The following is a 14,941-nucleotide window of genomic DNA, read 5'->3' on the forward strand; positions in this document are numbered from 1 at the left end:
TTTGGATTAAATTAAATCAAACCTGTCGAACTCAAATATTTTCTTTAATTGATTCCTTAAAAAAACAAATAATTTGAACGGAAGATCATATCTTTATATATATATATATATATATATATTATTTTGTATGGTACAATTCCTTTGGTTGTAGGATCATTTTTTCACAAGATCCCATTTAAAGTATAATTGTAGACCTCGAATCATGTATTGATTCCACCTTACATATGTCAATTAAAAGTAATTATGACTCACTATTTTCTTAGAACAAAAGCAACTTAATAGTCCCTTCCAAAAAAAAAAAAAAGCAACTTAACAGTAAACAAATTCTAATTAAAATTAGATTAGAATAGAATAGTTATATATATATATATATATATATAAAGAGTCCGAATTTGATAATGAGGGTGTGTAAAACTCATATTTTACTTATCATTTTTTATTAATTTATTTATTATGTCAAAAAAAGAGTTTTAAATTGACTACTTATAAGCAAACTGAAGAGTTTTAAACCAATTAGTACTTAGCAATGTGGAGAGTTTTAAACCAAACCGACCTACTATTATATATATACAACACCACACCAAGACCTTCTATGTGGTTTACCTTTCTCTGCTGTTTCTACTTTTTTGTTTCTACAAACCCTTCGTCATCAACCCTCAAGGTATTTTTTACATGAATTTCTCTTTTGTAAATACTTTTGTTTGTCATACTTTTTCTTTAATATTTTGTGTTTATGTAACTTATTTTTCTATTTTTACTTCCATTTCCTGCGTTTGTGTAATATTTTATGAATAACCAAACTTTTAGACACCATGTTTGATTCTAGAGTTTTTATGGATGGAGTAAATGCTAAAAGAAAGCTAGAGGTAGAGGTAATATATGCAACCAAAGTATCTTGATTTTTTTATTCTCATGTTTGACATCTTATTTTTGCTCGATGAATACTTTGTGTTATAGAATATTATTTTTATATTACTTTATTTGCTTTTCCCCCCTAAAAACCTCGGCAGAACTTAGAAAGTTTTCTTTTGTTAATAAGTTGTTGTTCCATGTTTCATAAAAATTTAAACATGGTAGAAACAAAAATAGTGTGCATTTGTTTCATCTTAAAAAATATATACAATATGGTTATTTTTTTCAAAATATGTATATATTTATTTCGTGTTATAAATATTTATTTTCATTCATTTTTAACTAATTGCAACATTGAAGATATTTAACCATCGTTAATTATCCAGTATATCGCATGAGTTAGTGACTAATTTATAAAATAAAAGCATTGACTTTTTGATTAACACGTTTTCATATTGCTATATAAACTTTTGAAAACTCACATTTTCCCAACTCATTGTAATATATATATATATATATATATATATGAGTCTTATGAGAGAGAGAGAGAACCAAATATAACTCATTATTAATGTTTTGTAAGAATAAAGTGACGCATCACTGATCAATTCTAATTAAATTACTTTTGGTATTTTCTAAATAAACTTCAATTTAACTACATTACGCAATTTTTTTACAAATTCTTTTATTTATAAATATTTTCGATAAACTTTCTCATGCATTATTAATTTATATTATAACTTGTGTGTTACAGAGTTGCCTACCCATTAGAACAACCGTGAATTTTGACAATCACGAATGTCCCTCTACGTCTAGTAATTAACTTACAATTTATGATGACTCTAAAAAAAAAAATAAAACTTACAATTTATGATAAGAATTGGGGATGCAAAGAATTTGTAAAAGGATAATTTAAAATTAGGTAAAACTGTGGGTTCCAGTTAATTCAACTGGTAAAGTCTCTAATAGTTGTATAAGAGATCTGGGGTTCAATCCCCGCCTACACCAAAAATTTATTGGTGTCTTGGTCTGATGATAAAGAGTTATCATTAGGAGCGGACACCATAGGTTGAAACTAGGACTAGAACCACATCGGAATAAATAATTATCAAAAGTTTTGATTGATGTCTTTTGCATGGCAGGATCTATCACAAAAAAATTAAATGACACTAGTCACTAATTTGTGTGATGCACCAAATAGTTAATAACTGTTAATTATCTTTACTATGTTCAATGCTATAATTAGTAAAAAATGAATGAAAATCAATATTTATATATGTAACAACTTTCTCCAAAAAAAAAAAAACAAAACAAAACAAAACAAATAAAATAGATACATATTTTGAAAAAATAACCATACAACTTATGTTTCTACCATGTTAAACTTTTTAAGAAACGTGAAATAATAAAATACAACAATTTAATGATAAAAGAAACTTGACAAGTGGTCAAGGGTGACCTATGATTTGCTATCACCCTTCTTTGGCAGCCACATCACCTTGTATACAGCAATTACTACAAACAAGGTTGCAGACTTGCAGCAAATACTCTTCCTATTATATATATATATATATATATATATATATATATATAGATTAAGGAGTAAAAAAAAAAAAAAACCTGTAAGCATCTTTGGTAATATATTTTCTAATATGGAAAAACCATGCATCTAGGGTGTTACAGTTTATTGTTTGTAGAATTTAATTCCAATGGAAAACTTGCAAAAAGATAATGCCTTGCTTTTTTAGTAAAAGATCTGGATGATGCTGCTGCATTTGAAATATATGGAGATATAATATGGATAGTATTGTTGTTTATTCCTTACGTTTGCTTTATATAGAATCAAAAGTATATCATATTGATGAGTTGTGCTCTTGTTTTAATGATAAAAATATTTTGTTGTGTCATAAAATTAATATGATCTAGGTTTTCTCACAATTCCTAAAGCCTATACAACTCCAGCCTTTGCAAATCCATTTTCGTATACAAGTAGTCAAATACAATAAAGTTAAGAAGAAACCGCCTTCAAAAAGAAAAGAAAAATAGTAAAAGTGAAGAAGAAACCATGATGTTCAACAAATCTTTTTTGGAACTTGAGATTGCAATGGTGGGTAGTCATAGGATGTTGTTCTTGGTATATCATGGAATTTAGATTACATGGACAGATAGTACTGCAATTGTTTTTTTTTTTTTTTTTTTTTTTTTGAGACAGTAATAGAAGTGCTCTTATAGTTTTTCTCTTCTACTTGCATTTTATTTTTTGTTTTATTCCTTAAGATATATAATTGTGTTTTTCACTAAGAGCCTTATAGCTTTTAAATGTAACTGACATTTTTGTTTTTTTAATTTTATAATGAAGATGTATAGGGTTCAAATATCTCATCCCTCATTGTAAATATCAAATTATAAAAAATAAAAATAAAAAAGTTTACCTTAGGAAATATATTTCATTTATAGAACTTGCGAGTTCTTATCAAAACTGTTTGTACTTTGTAGTTTTATAAATTCATTGTTGTTCTTATCAGAACTTATTTTGTTTTATAATTTCATTGTTAAAGCCTTAAAGGTGCTTTCTAGATAAGGGAAAAAGTAAAGAAAATAAGATTGTTAAATTTGGTCCCCCACAAGTGAAGATATATTGTTTAGGGATCGATTCATCTACTGGAAATAGTAATGACTTTTAGAGAGACATAAGTTTCAAGGCTGATCAATGTATTTTCATGATAAAACATATTCCAAAGTGATAATTAGGATTTTTAAAATAATTATACTTTAAGATAAGTACTTTAAAATCCTATTATTTGACCGTCTTTAAATCTTATCAACTCACTTATTTTAATCCCATGAAGCAAATTATTTTTTAAGACAAAGACTCAATCAATCACAAAAATTCATTTAATTAATTTTAATTAATGAACAATCAAAAAATTAATTTTCATTAATCATGTGTGATTGGCTTCACCCAAATAAATGCATGCAGATTGTTAAAATTTGATCTTGCGATACCTTTCGATTCCCCGTCCAATTTGAAAACCAAATGTATTGTTATGATTGTTGGAACCTCAAGATCATTTTCATGATATGTGACGAATGATTTAGTGATTAAATGCAATCACAATTTTTGGGTACATAAAATGACCATTTTGCATTCTTCCAAGATTAAATTATAGTTACAAAATGGAGTGTCTACAGTCACTACCACATAAATTTTTGCAAGTATTGTTCTTTCAAAAATTTAGATATAACAAAAGTGATACACCATAATTTCTGAATTCTAAACTATACAATTCTAGTACGGTATTCAAGTTTAGAGGGGGAAAAACCAAATTTTAGTCCCAAAAATTCATTTTTCAACCCTGAGATTTCATAGTCGCAATTAGCAATTGAAATAAAACCATGAAAATGAAAAGTAATAATAATAAATTCACAAGCTAAAAAATAGTGTAGAAATAAAGGATGATCAAGCTAAATCAAATGAAAAATAGTGATGAGGGAAAAAAGGGTTACTAGTGGTGAGAATGGGATTTGTCATTTTGAAGGAGGAATTTGCCAAGGGAAAAAGCCTAGCAAGCAACAAATCACTAGCACCACACAAAAGGTTCACAATAATGTTTGAAGTTGCCCTAATAGAGGATGACTAAATCCACTTCGATGATAAACTCAAAAGATAACTTAATTTGCAATACCAGTGTTTTAGACTCAAAGTTGCTTACCCCTTGTGTGTATGTATTTGTTTCTATATATATATATATATATATATATATATATATAAATAAATAAGGTAGTTATCCCATATTATTTAAGAAAGTGTGTTGTATGTAGTAAAATTTTCTTCATCCTCCCTAAAAAGTTACCATGGTTATTGAGTAGAGTTTGTGGTGTGTTTTTATGTTAGAACTTCATTCTTTCTCCCATGTGTGTGTGTTTCTAAAAATACCAACAAAAAAAAAAAAAAAAAAAAAGTTACTTTCCCCTTGTGAGCTTTTTCGGGTATCTTAATTGCATTAGTTTATTTTGAGAATGCTTTATATTTGGTGGGGTTTCCCAGAGTTTGGGACTAGTTAAAAGCAAACTATTTTTCAAAAAAGCTAGTTATTTATTTATTTATTATTTTTTTTAAAGCTATGACAAAAGGCAAAAAACCTAAAAGCTTTTTTCAAATAGATACCTAGAGCATCAATATCCGGTTTCTAAAAGATATCTCATTTTACCATTTCACAAGTTACTTTATTTATTATATCATATCATTTTATAATACACCCAACATCCCAACTTTTATTTTACCATACAACAAATCAAAATAATATAAATAAATTATACAATAAAATAATAAAAAATTATCTATCACTTCTCTCTCTAATTTCTCCCACTCTCTCAACCACACCACCACTAATGATCTCTCTCAACCACATCTCCACACAACAACCACCGTGACCACAGACCCACCACAAACTCAGCAAATACATAGCCACAAACCAAACAAAATACAACCATAAACCTAGCAAATCCATTAAAAAACAAACAAACAACTCAATCACCACCAAGCCCACCATGCCACCACTGCCCACCAAAATCCCATCGGAACCAAACACCCAAATTGAAAAAAAATAAAATTAAAATTAATTAATTAATTAACAAATACCCACCAAAAACCAACCAAAACCCCAAACACAAACCCAACAAACTTATTAAAAAAAACAATCAAACAATTTAGTCACCACCACGCCACCACCATGCCCTCCACTACCCCATTGCCCACCAAAATCCTACCGGAACCAAAAACCCAAATTAAAAAAATTAAAAAACAAAACCAACCACGGCCACTATTACCACCGTTACCCAAAATCGAAACCCAACACCACCACCACTGTTACCCAACCACAACCGCGGTTCCACCACGATCTCCACGCCTCCACGAAGTCGTTGTCTCCATGCAACCCACCTCAAAAAATTGGTTTGAGAGATCATTTTTTGGGTTAAAGAGCTAGAGAGAGACAATTCGGCCATTGGGGGGGGGGGGGGGGGGAAGAAAGTGAGAGATTGAGCTGAGATTGGTGGTGGCTATTCTAGGTTTGAGAGATAAATAGAGTTAGAGGTGAAGAGAGACCACCATGGTGTTGGTGGCGGTGAGTGGTAGAGCATGTGAGCTTCGAGCATGGAAGGGAGAAGAGAGTGAGAGGGGGAGTTAAGAAAGGGGAGATTCAGAGAGTGAGAGGGACAAAGGGAGAACAGAGAAGAGAAAGATAAAGGGAGAGAGCAAATGTGAGTCAAAGGGAGAGAGAGAGAGAGAGGTGGGAATAAAAGAGATTAAAAAACTATACAACTTTGCTACTGTACCATCATAAATTTAGGATGGTATTATAGTTAAGTTGTGAATTTTTTTACAATTGCAAGTTGGGGTACACATCTTTTTAGAGGGTTGATGCTAAAATTTAGCATATCCAGAGTTTTACAACTCCAAATACTGATGCTCTTAGGGTGTGTTTATTTGGAGAGATTTTAGGGAGGATAGAAAATTTAGGAGAGAAAAGTGGAGAGAGAAATTTTAATGGGTGTTTGAATGGAAGGGGGAGTGGAAAAAATGTGTTGGGGTCCAGGTGTTCTTCCCAGGCTCACTAAAAAGTTTTCTCTCCAAAATGGGAAGAAATCTAGGGGGAGAAGCTCGCTAACATGAGTTGCCCAAAATGCCCATACACATTCTTCTTTGCTAACATTTTTTGTTTCTTCTCTGTTAATACTTTATGCACATTTATGTTGTTTTGGATTTTTTGTTTTATCTCACTTTTTTTTCTTTTTATTTCTTTTCTTTTTATTACTTTCTTCCATAGTTCCTTTCTCACTTTTTTTTTTCTTTCTCTGTTACTAATTTGCACATGTTCACGTTATTTTGGGCTCTTTTTTTCATCTCATTTTTTCTTTTTCTTTCTTTTGTTTTTATCACTTTCTTCTATAGTTTCTTTCTTCTTCTTTTTTCTCCCCCACCATTTTTTGGATCTAGTATGTGCCTTTGAAATTTTTTTTTAAAAAAAAAGTGATATGTCCATACATAATATTTTTAAATAGATAAATGTGTATGAAAAATTGTATTGCCTTTTCTTTTATTTAATAGGGACATAATTGTAAATTTATAACAAATTCATTTTTCATAGTTTTCCATTTCTCTACTTGTCTATCCTCTCAACTAAACACATATGAGAGAAAACTAAATCTTTTCTATCCTCCTACTTTTTTTATCATTTCCCCATTTTTTATCCTTCCACTTTTCCACCCTTTTATAGGTGTAGAAAATGAGGGGAGTTTAGTAGTCCAACAATGTTACAAATGTAAATTTTTTAAAAATATTGAGGTGGTAGATTGTAATTAATGTATATAGTATATTATGTTTGCATAGGATTCAAAATTAACCGTTTAACAACAATTTGAAGTACAATAATTATGATTTGCCATTTTAGTATTTGTGACTTGTGAAATATATTTTGCATTAGACTTTCATACTCCATGTTGATGCCCATTTTTGCGAATCCATATCCAAAAGCCCATAAGGAAGAAAGCCCAATAAAAATCAAGGCCCAAAGACCCACCAAGAAGACCAAAGAGCAAGAAAGGTCTAGAGAAAGAAGTGCAAGGGAAAGCGATCTATAGCAAAACGTAGATCTGCAGCAAATTACAAATTTGCAACAAAATACAGATCTACTGCAGAATACAGTTCTTCGGCAGAATGGCTTCGGCAAATCAAGACAAATTGGGCCTAAGACCCTTTTGATCTAGTTAACATTATTTGGCCCACAAAGGCCCAAATCCTTTTGTATAAAAGGATAGGTGTGAAAACTATATGAAAAAGCACAATGAAAAGAAACAAGGAACAGTAGGAAGTGTCAGCAGTAGGAATCATGTGAAGGAAAAAAAAGCCAAACTGAAGGAAATGACAAACACAGTAGGAAACGTGTGAAGAAATAAGACAAAAACACGCAGCAGAACGAAACAGAACTAATCGACTATGGCAGAAACGGCATGGGAACTAAAGAAGACAAAAGCAAAAGATAGTAAAGCAAGCACAGAAGGGCTGGAGCACCACCAACCTATACCCAACCAATACAAGGGAGGTGGGCCTACGGTCAAGGGGATTCAGAGGGTGTAGTTTGGTGGTAGAGGGAAAATAGGGTCTATATTTTGAAAGTTCAAAAACGTGTATAAACACCCTTGAACGTTTAGACCCCCAAATTACAACTTAACCAATTCAAGCAATATGTCAAACAACAAGTGTGCGGAAACTTAACATAAGCTATAATATGGAATTGGTTAAAAACTATCTAAGCCAAAGCAAAATACAATCCACAGCAGATAATAAAAAGGCAAAGATAGAGAGGAAGAAAGATGCAAACACAAAGACAACACGCGATGTGTTATCGAAGAGGAAACCGAAGCCCTCGGCGTAAAACCTCTCCGCCGCCCTCCAAGCGGTAAACAATCCACTAAAAAATACAGTTGGGATACATGGACAACAATAGACCCTCCAAGCCTAATCTACCTAGTGCACCTAAGCCCTCCAAGCTTCTTGCTCCAACGAGGTTGCGCCGAACCTTTTTCTTTTCTAACTTCCCGGATTCCGCTACTAGACCGTAACATCAACCAATGAAGATTGGTTCCTTCCTAACTGCTTCCCAGAAATCCAAACAGCTCTCTCACAGTAATGATAATGGTGAGAATCAGGTTTGGTATAATGCCTCTCAAGGATTTAACAATGGAGAGGAAGAGAGTTGAGGAATTTGAAGAGACTCTAATGTACAGATTGTGGGTGAATCAATCTGGTTTTTCTTTAGGGTTTCTCTCTCAAAATTCTCTCTGGAAGCTCTCTCACAATCGTTGGTAAAAGGGGTATTTATATTGGAGTGGGAGAGGAATGTGAAACGTCAGGTTTTACAAAATAGGGGTGGTTCGCGGCTTGACTAAGTCGCGAGATCGAGTCGCGAGATAACCGTATGGCCAGTTGTCCTGTTTTGTCCTGTAGTGCTCCAGCTTGCATGACTGTTCACGTTCTAGCATGCTTGGCATGTGTGCTGCGTCTGGCGGCTTGAAGCCGCGAGTCACCCGCGAGGTCTAGCCGCGAGTCACCCGCAAGGTCCAGCCACGAGTCTCTGTTTTCTTGCACACTCTTGAGCAATCTTCACTCTCTCTCACTCACTACCCTTACATCAAACCCACCTAAATACAGGGTTACTAAATGCTGAATTACAAGCAAATTTGGTACGGAATAAAGCCAATTAGATGGTTGAATAAATTCAACCTTACAATCTCCCCCTTTAGCTATTCCGTGACAAAACCCTAAAACATACTCTAGACTTAACATGTGAGTTGGGAACAGTTGAACAAAACTCACTCACACCTAACTCTAGAAACTGTGAAGCACTTGAATCATATGAACATAATACTCCTGAAACACAACAATACACCATGATCATTGTAAGCAGAAAATCATAAAATGCATATGAAACAGGCAATATGTGATCAAGCAAAGATGGAGTTAAGAAGCAAATCATGGCTTAATCAACCAAGTGAACACCACAAGGTAGTGATCACAGTGCTCATTCACACTTGGAATGAACACAAGGACAAACAAGTTAACAAGCACAAGGCAAGACACTTGTATGTTCAACACTCAACCAATGCATAGTACACAAGGTATATGCATCTAGGAACAATCCTACAAGGGCACAAGAGTGACAGTACATAAACCAAAATGCAAGACATTTAGATTAAAGTACTGATTTCAACATAGCATAAAGGCTGCAATAAGCAAGGTACATACCATAAAGCCTACAAACTATGCATAAAACATTAACCCTAAAAGCTTACAAAAGCACATGGGTACAAACACAAAACATCCTGAATAACATCATCAAAATATATTAAAGTTTAAACCAAGAGTATAGGTTAAGAGTTAGAAACAACTATACATTAAACCCATAAAAACACAACATAACACAGTGTATCAAACCCATAAAACATTAAATACCCAAAACATAATTTATAAACAAAGTTTCTGATCTTGACAACTTTGACAACTCCCCCTCAACACATTACTCCCCCTTAAGAGCTGCTTTTCTGCTTCTCAATCATCAATGTCATTATCAACCAGAAAGAAACATCTCCCCCTTTTTGACCGGAATGGCCAAAGGGTCACTGATCAGGCTGGGTGGTGAAGCTGTCAAGTTTTGCAGACAAAACATCAATCTGGTCCTGCATGGCTCTCATCCTCTCAGAGTGCTCAGTCTGGACTTCTCTGATCCCATCAAGTCGTTCCAGAATGATTTGGAAAGCATCTGGAGGTGTATCTGAGGAAGTTGATGCTCTAGACCTTTTATCACTCCTCCTGGGTGTTGAGGTTGATGCATGCCCTGCTGCCTCTGCTTCAGTCTCCATTGGGACACCCTCTCCTTCATCACCTTCATCTTCTTCTCTTGGAAGCCTAACACTTATCCTTTTGCAGGTAAGCTTGTTAATTGATAAATTCCTGATCTTCTAATCCTTCAAGCCCTAACACATCATCAATGACATGTGCATCCAAAATGAATTCTTTACCTCTAACCCAGCAACTCAACTCATTCTCTTTTATCACTGCATTTGAATAAAATTCCCTAATCAGGGGTTCACACACTACAGGGAAATCATTCAGAAGCTTTTCCCATCCTCTTCCTTCAAAATAGTTGGGGATAAAGGTTTGTCTTAAGTCCTCCAAATCTACAAATCTTTCTTGAATAATTCCAGCTTTTAAGAAGTTATCCTTGTATCTCTCAAAGTGTTGAACTGACCTAGACAGTTTAGAATCCATTTTCAATCTTTTGTCAGCCTTCTTTGCAGGAGTTTTCTTCTTCGGAGGTGAGGGAGCCATCTGTGAACAATCAGAAGAGGCCACAACAGCAAAGAACAATATATGTGTAGATCTAGTCAGTACCATGTAATTAACAAAGAGATTACAGCCACACAGATGAACTTGAACACTTAAACAATAAGCTACTTAGATCAACCACATGGACAAACAAGCCTAAAATAGGAAACACAAGAACAACATGGAGAATGCAGGGGAGAATAAAATCAGTAGATATAGAAACTATCCTAAAGGCAGATATATGTCATTGAGACATATAATGGAAAAATGACATGACTCACACTCAGCAATTTGAAACTAACAGATGCTCCCAACAGATTAACACAATAGAAAATGCACATTCAGCACAGTAAAACACACATCATCAAACGGAACATTTTGAAACAACACAACAGCTCAAGATCAGATAAAATAAAAGACACACTTAGCTAAGCATAGGATGAAGACCAAAAAGGAAACAACCAAGATCAACACAAACTTTAGCAACAACATCCGCAAGCTAAGCATGAACAAAGAACAATAACCAAAACACAAACTCATTTCTAAATCATAAACATATGCGAAAGATCAAAGGGAAAAACACAAAATCAAATAGAAATGAGTTCAAAACTGAAAACTCATACCTGTGACTTGAAGAATTTGAGCAGAAAATATGCAACAATGGAGATTGGAAATGGGAGCACGGAGTGTTTGGGAGGGAGATAGTTTAGAGAGAAGATGAACAGTCACAAATGTTCAAGGGAAAAATGAAAAAGATTTAAAAGCTGCTCCTATTTCTGCCAAACACGCGTTTTTCCCGACTTGATTAAGTCGCCACACAGTCGCCAGTTCAAGCCGCCAAAACACTCAAGGACAAAAATTTGAAAAATTTTTCTAAGTGTTTTTCGCGACTAGAAGGTCTACCCGCGAGTGAGTCGCGAGCTTAGCCGCGAAAATCTCTGAGTAACCCTCGCGACTGGACCTTCCACTCGTGAACAAGTCGCCAAAAATGACCCGCGAAGACGCGACTAAGGCACGCAACTTGACATACCCGCGACTGAGCCGCCAAAACAGGGCAAAACTGGATTTTTGAAATTTTCAGATTTTTCAAACAAAATACTTTCCAAAAACACCTAAAACACTCAAAAATCTTTTTGTGCTTGAATTAACAAAGATTGAACATGTGAAAACACATTTCATCAAATACAATCACACAAATGAATATAGCATTTATTGAACATAAACTTGTGTGTTGTGTGTGGATATCAACAATGAGATAGTCCTTAGTCTAATGTGAAGTTTCAATGATCAATTCAACCAAGACATACACAATTAGTACTAAATCATATGACCCATCTCAATTATAGAAATATGTATATATGACCTCCCACAAAACTTGACAACATAACTTGGAGCTTTACATTTGACTCCACTTTTAATCATAACATTTGATCTTTTTGATCTTTTGAGGCAATCATCTCTCATTGTGAGAGTGATATTTGACATTTCACTTTAATGAACAAGCCTTTGGCTTTTTGAATAAACATTTTCTTCAATATAAAGTCGCTTACCCTTTTTCCTAGTCGAATACTAGAATGTGCGACAGGCTTTTGCAGCTCAATATCTCTTTTCATTTGGAGATTTACATTTGGTGAGCTCTTTTTAGCAAAACAAAAATAAAGAGTGGGAAGATATATAGACACAAGTCTATGCATGTCTCAAGATCAACAAAACCATTCACTAATCATTCATGACAAGTTTGAAGATCTATTTACAACAATCACAAAAATTTCAAGATTTCTCCCACAGAGATATGAGTGCAAAGAAACAAGCAATGCTCGAAAATGCACAAAGCCATTAGTACAAAGGTACAAGACAAAACAAGTTTTGAGACAAAAACTCAACAATGTCAATCAAGCTTTTTGATTTTCTAATTTTCATGTGATTTTTGGATTTTTGACATAAAAGAAGAAAATGATTGAACAAACATAGAAAGAAGCAACAGTATTCACAAATGGACAAACAAACAATAAACATGTTGCATAAAGAGCTAACAAAGAAGTGTGTGCCCCAACACAAACAAACTTATCATATTATAAATATGTGAAGCACATAACACACAAGAGAGTCAAGGAATTGTACCAACACCAATGGTCTTACGGAGTGATTCAAACCGTGGACCATCGAGAGGCTTGGTGAAGATATCCGCCTTTTGATTGTCGGTGTGTATGAACTCAAGACACACAACTCTTTCCTCTACCAAATCCCGAATGAAATGTTAACGTATCTCTATGTGTTTAGATTTTGAATGCTGGACAGGATTCTTGGAAAGATTGATGGCACTGGTGTTGTCACAGAAGACACACATCGTTTCTTGAGGAATTCCATAGTCATGAAGTAATTTCTTCATCCAAAGAAGTTGAGTGCAGCAACTTCCAGCAGCGATGTATTCTGCTTCAGTAGTAGATAGAGACACAGAATTCTGCTTCTTGCTCATCCACGAGACAAGATTGTTACCAAGGTAGAAACAACCACCTGAAGTACTTTTTCGATCGTCTACACTGCCAGCTCAGTCAGCATCTGAATATCCAGCAAGACAAGCATTTGAGTCTTTTGAATACCACAGACCATAGTTTGAAGTACCATTCACATATCGAATGATTCGCTTAGCAGCAGTCAGGTGAGATTTCTTCGGATTAGCTTGGTACCTGGCACAAACGCCAACACTGAAAGCAATGTCCGGTTTACTGGCTGTAAGATAGAGCAAACTCCCTATGATGCTCCTATACAATGTAGGACTTACTTCGACTCCAGACGAATCAACATTCAGTTTAGTGGATGAGCTCATAGGAGTGGAGGCATGTTTTTTGGAGTCTAGTCCAAACTTCTTGACAATGTTTCTGGCATACTTCTCTTGAGATACAAATATACCCTCCTTCTGTTGTTTGACTTGAAGACCCAAGAAAAATGTGAGTTCCCCCACCATACTCATCTCAAATTCCTTCTTCATCTCTTCAGAAAATTCAGTAGCACGATCTTCGATGGTTGCCCCAAACACTATGTCATCAACATAGACTTGTGCCACAAGGAGATAATCTTCATCATTTTTGACAAATAGAGTTCGGTCGGCATACCCTTTTTTGAAACCTCTATCTAGAAGATAATGTGTAAGACGATCGTACCAGGCTCTAGGCGCTTGTTTTAAACCATAAAGGGCTTTCTTCAATCTTAATACATGATCTGGAAAATGAGGATCCTCAAATCCTTTTGGTTGCTCAACAAATACTTCTTCATTTAGATATCCATTCAGAAATGCGCACTTTACATCCATTTGATAAAGTTTGAAATTCAAAGTGCACGCAATGGATATGAGGATTTGAATGGATTTGAGTCTTGCCACCGGAGCGAAAGATTCATCAAAATCTACTCCTTCTACTTGAGTGTATCCTTGAGCTACTAACTGAGATTTGTTTCGAATTATCTCTCCATCTTCATCAGTTTTGTTTTTTAAAAATCCATTTTGTGCCTATAACATGAACGTTCTCAGGCCTTGGAGTAAGTTCCCACACATCATTCCTCACAAACTGATTCAGCTCTTCATGCATTGACTCAACCCAATTCTCATCTTGAAGAGCCTTTTCAACCCTTTTTGGTTCAAACTGTGCAAGATAGCAGTGATATGTTACATGATTGGCTAGCAGAATGTTTCCTTTCCTGAGGCGAAGATCGTCATCAAGAGATCCTATGATGTTACTTTCCGGATGATTCTTGATAACTCTTGAAGATGGCCTTTTTGAAGTGGAAACTTCATCACTACGAGAGATAGGAGGATGAACTTCCGGAGGAGTAAGAGGACTTGATGTTCTAGACATCGATCTCGTTTCCATTCTTGGGTTGATGGGAGTCGATTCTACTTCTGGTATAGGTTCTTCACCTTCTATATCCAAAGCTTCTACCTTAACATCGGGCTCTTTGGTGCTCGGCCCTTCTACATCATCAATCATTTCCACCTTAGATAAGGCATCATCAATCTTGACATTTATGGACTCCATCACAGTCTTTGTTCTCTTGTTAAACACTCTATACGCTCGACTTGTAGTAGAGTACCCAAGAAAAATACCCTCATCACTTCTCGCATCAAACTTCCCAAGATTCTCCCGATCATTTAGGATATAGCATTTACTTCCAAACACCCGGAAATACTTCACTTTAGGCTTCTTCCCA

Source organism: Quercus lobata, chromosome 8 (genome assembly GCF_001633185.2).
Source record: "Quercus lobata isolate SW786 chromosome 8, ValleyOak3.0 Primary Assembly, whole genome shotgun sequence".
In the NCBI taxonomy this organism is placed as follows: Eukaryota; Viridiplantae; Streptophyta; class Magnoliopsida; order Fagales; family Fagaceae; genus Quercus; species Quercus lobata.